The sequence below is a fragment of the Mesocricetus auratus genome, unplaced genomic scaffold (assembly GCF_017639785.1).
Source record: "Mesocricetus auratus isolate SY011 unplaced genomic scaffold, BCM_Maur_2.0 Super-Scaffold_6730, whole genome shotgun sequence".
Lineage (NCBI taxonomy): Eukaryota > Metazoa > Chordata > Mammalia > Rodentia > Cricetidae > Mesocricetus > Mesocricetus auratus.
Window position 1 is genome coordinate 28722133 of NW_024429184.1, and position 9648 is coordinate 28731780.

At 37.2% G+C, this 9648-nt stretch overlaps 1 pseudogene; it reads left to right on the plus strand.

Annotated features, from left to right (window-relative positions):
* Positions 1-2116: 2116 nt before the first annotated feature.
* On the plus strand, positions 2117-2552 carry LOC121138946 (annotated as a pseudogene).
* Positions 2553-9648: the final 7096 nt, after the last annotated feature.

The window sequence follows — 9648 nt, forward strand, 5'->3', positions numbered from 1 at the left end:
GTGCACAACTGCACCACTCCTGGGTCAAAGAAGAAATAAAAAAAAGAAATTAAAGACTTCCTAGAATTCAATGACAATGAAGACACAACATACCCAAACCTATGGGACACTTTGAAAACAGTGCTACAGGGGAAGTTCATAGCACTAAGTCCCCACATGAAGAAACTGGAGAATAGTTACACTAGAGAATTAACAGCATACCTGAAAGCTCTAGAACAGAAAGAAGCAAACTCCTCCAGAAGGAGTAGACACCAGGAAATAATCAAATTGAGGGCTGAAATCAATGAAGTAGAAACTAGGAAAATAATACAAAGAATCAATACAACGAAGAGTTGGTTCTTTGAGAAAATCAACAAGGTATTGAAACCTTTGTCCAAACTTACCAAACAGCAGAGAGTGAACATGCAAATTAACAAAATCAGAAATGAAAAGGGGGACATAACAACGAACTCTGAGGAAATTCAAAGAATCATCAGGTCATACTTTGAAAACCTGTACTCCACAAAATTCAAAAATTTAAAGGAAATGGATGACTTCCTGGATAGCTATCACTTGCCAAAATTAAATCAAGAACAGATAAGCAATTTAAATAGACCTATAACCCCTATGGAAAAAGAAGCAGTCATCAAAAGTTTCCCAACCAAAAAAAAGCCCAGGTCTAGATGGCCTCAGTGCAAAATTCTACCAGAAATTCAAGAACAGCTTATACTATTTCTTCTCAAAGTATTCCACGCAATAGAAGCAGAAGGGTATTTGCCAAACTCTTTCTATGAGGCTTCAATATCCTTGATCCCCAAGCCACACAAAGATACAACTAAGAAAGAGAACTTCAGACCAATATCCCTCATGAACATTGATGCAAAAATACTCAAAAAATACTGGCAAGTCAGATCCAAGAACACATCAAAACAATCATTCACCATGGTCAAGTAGGTTTCATCCCAGGGATGCAGGGATGGTTCAACATACGAAAATCCATCAATGTAATCCACCATATAAACAAGCTGAAAAACAAAAATCATATGATCATCTCATTAGATGCTGAAAAAGCCTTTGACAAAATCCAACACCCCTTCATTATAAAGGTGTTGCAGAGATCTTGGATACATTTACACAATTGTGTACTCTTCAGCGGAAAAAAAACCCACCTACACCTTACCTGGGTATTTAACTGAAAGACAACAGAGATACTTGACACAACCAAGTTTATGTAAGCAGGACTCAAAGGGATGAAGTGATGAAACTGAATAGTTGTCCAACAAAAGAGGCCTGGAAAAACAAAAACAGTATATATACACCATGGAATGTTTTATAGACCTAGAGAAGAATGAAGACATGCAATTTGTCATAAATAAACACAAATAGTGAAAATAATGTCAATAAAGAAAACACTCTCAGAAAGACAAATGTTATTATTTTTCCATCCTTTTTGTTGGATTTTGTATTTGAATTTATGTGAAACTACTATCTAAAGTTTAAAAGAAAGTAGTAGTGAAATTGTTTAGCGTAATAAAAACAATGAATGGGGGAAAAGATAGAAGGTTATTGTAGAACATGGATGGAGTATATGATCAGCAGTACATATTTACATATGTGTATTCACACACACACACACTCACACACACACACACTTACAAAATTTCTCTGCTGTCTCTGTGCTATCTCTTTCTGAATTGTGTTGAAATCGGTATTTTAAACATGGTCTAAAAAGAAGCATATCCATCTTTGAATCATGACAGAAGTGACATTTCAGGAGCCTGTATTGGAAAACCTTTAAAAATATTACTATGAACCATCTTCTGAGGCACAGTAATTATCCATGATTTCCAAACACTCTGGTGGAGGGTTTATCCTCTACACTTTCATGTTGACAATGCAGGATGCAAGCAGGTTCCCACAGACCTCCCATACTATCACATAACACCCTGGGAAAGAAATAGATTGTTTTCTTTTTCCAAAGTTAAAATTGCCATCTTTTGCTCTTTTCTTTCCTTCTTTCTTTCTTTCTTTCTTTCTTTCTTTCTTTCTTTCTTTCTTTCTTTCTTCCTCTCTTTCTTTCCTTTTTTCTTTCTTTCTTTCTTTTTGTTGTTGCCATCGCTGGATCACAGCCACCAAAATGAAGTTCAATCTCTTGGTGACTTTAACCAAAGCAAGAATTGCGAACGGCATTTCAGTGCACCTTCTCATATTCAGAGGAAGATCATGTTTTCCCCTCTCTCCAAAGAGCTGAGACAGAAGCCCAATGCTTGATCGATGCCCGTTCAAAAGGATGATGAAGTTCAGGTTGTCCAAGGACACTACAAAGGTTACCAGACTGGCAAAGTTGTCCAGGTGTACAGGAAGAAATACATCATCTACATTGAAAGAGTACAGCGATTAAAGGCGAATGGCATAACTGTTCATGTGGGCATCCACCCTAACAAGGTGGTTATCACCAGGCTAAAGCTGGACAAAGACCTCAAGAAGATCCTGGAAAGAAAAGCCACATCTTGACAAGTAGGAAAGAGAAGGACAAATACAAGGAAGAATTGATTGAGAATATGAATGAGTAGGGGTGTCTCATACACAGCTTCCATTAAAGACTAAGTAAAAACAAAAATTTCCATCTTTTATTATTCTTTTCTTAGCTCTGCAGGATCCTGCACACAATGGGTGGGACACAAACACATACAGTAATGCATAAAGGTACCCAGAAAATTAATCAACAAATAAATCTTTAAAATATTTTTTCAGATTCTTGACTCTTTTATATCTTAATGATGCATCCAAGGATATTAAATTTTGTTTGGTAGTTTTGGAGTGTTCAAGGATAGATTTTGTGGAATTATATACTTTGCATTTTAATTTTACTTTTTAAGTTTTGTGTAAATATGTGCTTGCTTGAGTTTGTGTCCCACATTTGTGTGGTTAGCTTCAGATGACAGAAGAGGGCACAAGATCACCACAAATTGGGCATATAGCAGTTGTGACTTGCTAAGTGGGTGCCTGGACCTGAGCCCTGGTCTTATGAAAGAGTAATAAGTAGGCTTATTCATTGAACCATCTCTCTTGTAAATGGAAGTCTACAGTCTGACCTACCAAACAACATACACAACATCTATAGCATTACCACTGTATCCATTCAATGAAATACCCAGAGTCATGTGTTTGACCTTTGCATATTACAACAGCATTAATGACTGGCATCACAGTGAAAGTATGTCTAAGACAAATTTGTTGATTCATTAAGACAAACAATAAAGTTCTGGAAAATGTTCCCTATTGTTATCTACTTAGCATTTTTCCTCAAAAATGGCATTAAATTTTGGCTGAATATTGTGAACAGAGGCCCTCACTTAGCAGAAAGCTTTAGCCCACAGGAAGGACCCTGATAACAGTCTTCCTTGGGGTTTTAGAACCCTGTTAAAAAATAAGGTGCAGCTAATCTCTCCAAATAATAGTTAAAGAACGGGAAATTCTGAATCTTTCTAATGCTGTGTTTTCTGTCATATGCAAGAAATCAAATGTTTAGTAACAGTGGCAGATTTATAGGATATTCGTAAATCTCTGATGTACAAATAAGCCACAGTTTCTTCTCTCCTTCATCTGACCTTGAAAATTCAGTAAACTTTTGTGTTGAGGCAAAAGTTTTGTAAAATACTTTGCATATGTTTTTTTTCCCAAAAGCTTAGTCTGTAAAGAAAAAAAATACTTACAAAACTAAAATAATGGAGTCTATTGATGACTGCTGAATGGAATGCTAGCAAGGAGCAGCCAGCAATGAAATGAATACCAGAAACCTGTCTTTCTTCTCCAGACCACAATACCTAAAATAAAAGAGGGAATGTTCTGTTTGTCACTGTTTATTTTGTTGTTGCTTGTTGTTTTGTTAACTTAACACAAGCCAGTGTCACTGAGAAAACTTCAGCAGACAAAATTTCTTCATCAGATTAGCTTGTAGGTAAGCCTGTGAATCATTTTCTTGATAAGAAATTGACATGGGAGTTCCCAGCTCACAGTGGTTTTGTTACCCCTGGTTAGCTAATCATGGGACATATATAAAAGAAAACAGAAACCAAGGAAAGCAATCCAATAATCAGGACTCCTTCATTATCTGGCTTCAGTTCTTGTCTCCAGCTGCCTGCCTTGGCTTATCCTAATGATTGACTATAACAGTAAAAACTTAGCAAATCCTTTTCCCCACATATTGCTTTTGGTCACATTGTTGTTTATCATAGCAATAGGAACCTATGTAGGACAGAGAGAATGTATCAATGGATAATACATTTTAAAAATCTACAAAAGTAGCTGATGCTAAGGAAAACCATTAATCAACAAAGACCATTAAAAATGAAAGGCATTCAATTTTACAGACTGTAATTTTCATTATATGATGAGGAGCATATGTGAATATGCATGACTCATGATAGGCACATGTGCATATTCACCCACTATCTCTCCTTTACTCCCTCACTCCCTCCCCTCCCTTCTTCTTTTCTCCCCTTTCCCTCCCTCCCTGCCTCCATCCATCCATCCCTCTTGGAACACACCAGTCAAAGCTCATAGTTACTAAAAATATAAGAATTAAAACCATAGACAAAGTAGTGCTTGTGGGAAAGTTCTGTACAAGGTAGGACTGAATCCTAGAAGGTCATGTTAGGGGAATAATTTTAAAATTCAAAGCAGTTACTTACTTTTCAACATGAAATTCTCTACTGAGCATACAGTCAAATTTGAATACTTATCTACATTCCCCTGATTTTATACCGTTCTTTCTGTCTCCCACCACTCTCTTGGAATAATCAACCTACATTCTTTATGACTTTCACCTGATCTAAGAAAGGAAACACACTATTGTAAACATAGGTGGAAACCCCGTCCATAGCTGCCTTCTGCAATTGTTCACAAGAATCTTCCTACATAACTCAGTCTTCTCTACTCCTGCCATGATTTTTCTGCTCTTAATTCTTTGAAGTCCCATCTTGCATAAGAATTTTGCAATATACATACAAGAAAACAAACTTGAATCCTTTATTCTTGTACCAAATGTGTTATTCTCAGTCAGTGTTTGTACAATAATCACTTCCTTAAGAAAGTGTTGTTCTCACAAACAAAACCTCTGCCACCAAACACTCTAATTTAAGATGCACCTCAGACACAAGGATCCTATCCCAGTTTTCCATTTTGTATAACAAATTGGTCGAAATTTCTAATGGTGGCTTATATATAATCATATTCCAAGTGTATAGCAATGATTGAATTTTTACAAACCTTACTTTTTTGGCATAAAGTGGTATTACTACAGATTAAGGAACAAAGGCATAGATGAATGCTCTCTGCTCATAGACCAGTGTTGTGTGCTTGAGTGTACATCTAATTCCTTTAAGTTTCTTAACTGAAATTTGTAAATTCCCTAACAGATGCATGAGATATTTTATGATTGTTGTAAAATATTTGACATTTTGTTGTTATAATTAATAAGGGTTTCTTCACCATAACTTCTTCTTAGTAATTATTTTGTTATGGAGTCCCATCAACAACAAGTCTAAACCCAACTCATAGCCATATCCACTTTTTTATTTGCCACGGTGTGCTTAATTATTGCAAAAGAGACTACAACTGTTACATACAAGTCCAAGGTATTCATTAACTTTTCTTTATAGAAAAAGTTTGCAATGCTCCAGGTCAAAGGATAAAAATGATTTTATTAATAATAGTATTATTATTTTATTTGGTATAATGGGTATGTTCTAGAAACACTTGACTAAGCCAAATCCTTTTTTAATAAATTCACATTAGTTGGGTACATCAGTGAGTTCCCATGAGATTTATTATACGAACTTAAACTATGTACTCACTTGTCATATCTGGCTGTCCACCCTCCATTGTGTCTTTTTGACCCTCAGTTCCTTTCCAGGTCACACCAAACAACTATATTCTTCCAGATCATGTCTTTCCTTAAGTTTCCATATATGACAGAGAACATATATATGGTAGCTTCATTTCCATTTCTGGTTTAATTAACTTAATGCGGTACCCTACAGTTTCATATATTTATTTGCAAATGATGGGGTTTTACTTTTCTTTTTGCTGAGTAACTCTCCATTTTGTGTATATGTTTTATTTACCTTAAGTATTGGTGTGCAATGAGTAGAAAGGCTGATCCTATATTTACCATATGTGTAATACCACAGACCAGCAGGACTCTCCTTTGTGTAGTCTTCCACTCTGGTTTGTACTGAGGACTGAGAGACAGGAAATACTATTGTATCTCAGTCTGGTAAGTACTACACTCTGTTTTGGTAGGTTTGTTAACTATGTTGCATTCCTAGTAACAGGATACATCGTGCCTTTTTGCCTAGGTACTATCAATGCTGTTTGCCAATTTTTAAGGCAGGTGGTCTAACTGCAATGATACAGAATCTCACTGTCAGTTTTATTTACATTCCTTTAGTGGATAATGATATTCAAGATTCATCCAAGCATTTATTGGTCATTTCTTAGTCTTCTTCTGAAAAGTGTGTATTCAAGTTGTTTACAAATTTTCAACTGGATTGCTTTTTATGTTGCCATGTTTTGAGTTCTGTGTGCATTCCAGACATTAACTTATATCAGAAGTATAACTGGCCCCATAGGGTCCAACTGGCAGTGGAACTAGTATCTATCCTTAGTGCATGAATGGACTTTGGAAGCCCATTGCCTATGGGGGGATACTTTCTCAGCCTAGATACATGGGGGAGGGCCTAGGTCCTGCTCCAAATTATGTGACAGACGTTGACGATCCCCAAGGGAGGCCTCATATTCCCTGAGGAGTTGATGGGGGGGCGGGGAGGAGATGGGGTGTTGGTGGTAGGAGTGGTAGGAAGGGAGGGAGAAAGACCTGAGATTGGTATGTAAAATAAGATTGTTGTTAATTTAAATGAAAACTAATTTTAAAAAGAAGATTAACCTGACTACCTTTTCTCCAATCACACATTTGGTATCTTTGCTTTCTTTTTCTTTGGCTGTGAAGAAGCATTTTAGTTTCATGTAAGTCTATTTCCCAACATATCATTCTGCTTCCTCATTGCATGTGGACTGTAGAGGTCAACCGTAGGTGTATGCTTGCACAGCAAGCATTTTACCCAGTGAACCATATTTCCAGCCCATGTTTGGGAAATACAATAATGGTGTCAATTCGTATTGCTTGTGCTTGTAAAACATTCTTTTAAAGTTCATCCATATTTACTGTTTAAAACAGAATGTGATTAGGGCACCGATTTCTATTCCATTTACAAGTCTTGCTGAACTGTGAGACCTAGGGAAGTTTAGAGTTTTGTTCTCAATATTTTACTTAGGAAAACAAGCCATATAGTGGGTTGCTCCCAATAAGTGGCTTCTGGTTATACTCTTTTTTGGGGGGGGGATTATTGTCACTCTTTATTTCTTTAAGTACTTTTATTTAAATTAGAAACATGCTTGTTTCAAATGTCAATCCCAGCTCCCCCACTTCTCCCTCCACCAGCCCCACCACCCCACCCCTAGCCCAATCCCCACATTCCAATTTTTTGTAGCTGCTGAGGTTTGCTATGTTGCCAAGTATGTGGTCAATTTTTGAGAAGGTTCCATGTGGAGGTGAGAAGAAGGTATATTCTTTTTTATGTGGATGAAATGTTCTATAGATGTCTGTTAATCCCAGTTGGGTCATTACTTCTATTAGACCCTTTGCTTCTTTGTTGAGTTTCTGTCTGGTATTCCTGTCTAGTGGTGAGAGTGGTGAGTTGAAATCTCCCACTATAAGTGTGTGGGGCTTTACATGTGATTTAAGTTTTAGTAATGTTTCTTTTACGAATGTGGATGCCTTTGTATTGGGGGCATAGATATTCAGGATAGACACTTAATCTTGGTGGATTTCACCTGTGATGAGTATGTAATGACCTCCTTCATCTCTTTTGATGGATTTTATTTTAAAATCTAATTTGTTACATGCCCATTCATACATCAAAGATGTTTGTTTCACTATGTTCATAGCAGCATTATTTGTAATAGCCAGAACTTGGAAGCAACCTAGATGTCCCTCAACTGAAGAGTGGATAGAGAAAATGTGGTACATTTACACAATGGAGTACTATTCAGCAGAAAAAAACAATGGAATCCTGAGATTCACAGGCAAATGGATGACACTAGAAGAAACCATCCTGAGTGAGGTAACCCAGTCACAAAAAGAGAAACATGGCATGTACTCTCTCATATATGGAATTTAGACATAGATCTGGGGTGCCATCCTACAATCCCATGGCCAGAAAGTCTGGGAAACAGAAACTTCATTCAGTGGCTAATCGAAGAAGAGGCAAACTCCCTTGGTTAAGTACTGAGCTCAACTCAAGAAAGCCAGTAACAGAGAGGGAGGACTGATGACCAAAGGGATTAAGACTGGGCTGGCTTAACCCCCAGAAACAGCTGACCTGGCAAAGGTTAACTCTTGAATCCCAGACATCAGCCTGGGAATCCAGCATGGGACTGATCAAGACCCCCTGAATGTGGGTGTCAGTGAGGAGGCCTAGGTAATCTATTGAGCATTGGGCAACTGATCAGTACCCATCCCGAGTATACACACAGACTTTGGACTCCCATCCAACAATGTGAGGTGAACTCTCACCCTGAACTCTTGGGGAAGGTTCTAGGCCCTGCCCTATATGAAATGACAGACTATGGACACCCCCATGGAGGGCCTCACCCTCCCTGGGGAAATGAGGGGATAATGGGGGGGTTGGGGGGAGTGCACAGGAGGAGGGGAGGGAAAGGGAGGGGGACCTGGAACTGACTTGTGAAGCAACAACCTTGTTTCTTATCTAAATTTAAACTGAAAAATAAATTAAAAAAAAGAAATGAGCTCCCTCAGAACTAGCTCTTCGTTCAAATAGTACCAGTGATAACTGGTATTAACTAGACAATGCTTGCCAAAAGTGCAAAAGTCTGTGTCCTGCATTGGTAGGTCCATGGCAAGTAGCAACAAGAAGCTTAAACAACTTAATTTTTCTTTTTATTATGTTTGAAATATTTTTACAATTTATTTATTTTATTTGTGAATTTTTTCCAGCATGTGTATATGTGTACTACATGCATGCCTAGCACCTGAAAATATCAGAGGAGGGCATAGGATTCACTGTGTCTGGGGGAACTATCATTTATGTGAGGGAATTGAATTTGGGTTGTCTTTAAGAGCATAAAGTGCTCTGAACCACTGAATCACTACTACAGCCCTTCTTCTTATCTTTGGAAACACTATGTCCAAGGTTGTCCTGGACCTCATAATATAGGTCACTGAACTTGTGGTAATCCCCATGACTCCGACAATTGACCTTTAAATGACAATAATACAAAAATTTGACCACATCATTTTCAGAGATTTTGGTAGTACCATTTGATTATAATTGATACTTAAGGATATTATACTACATACAAAATACAGAATTAATCTCTTACACAGAAATATCATTTTGTTACAGTTTTGATGCATTTTAGTGGAATTATTAAAATAAAATTGGTTGTATGAGTGACCTAGGTTTCTAAAAGATGTGAAATACCCAGGTTTCAACATTCAACTTTCTTTGTGTAGCCATAGGCTCAGTAGATGTCTAATTCTTTGGAATTACCTCAAAAATAGCTACAGAATAATTTATGAGTTTG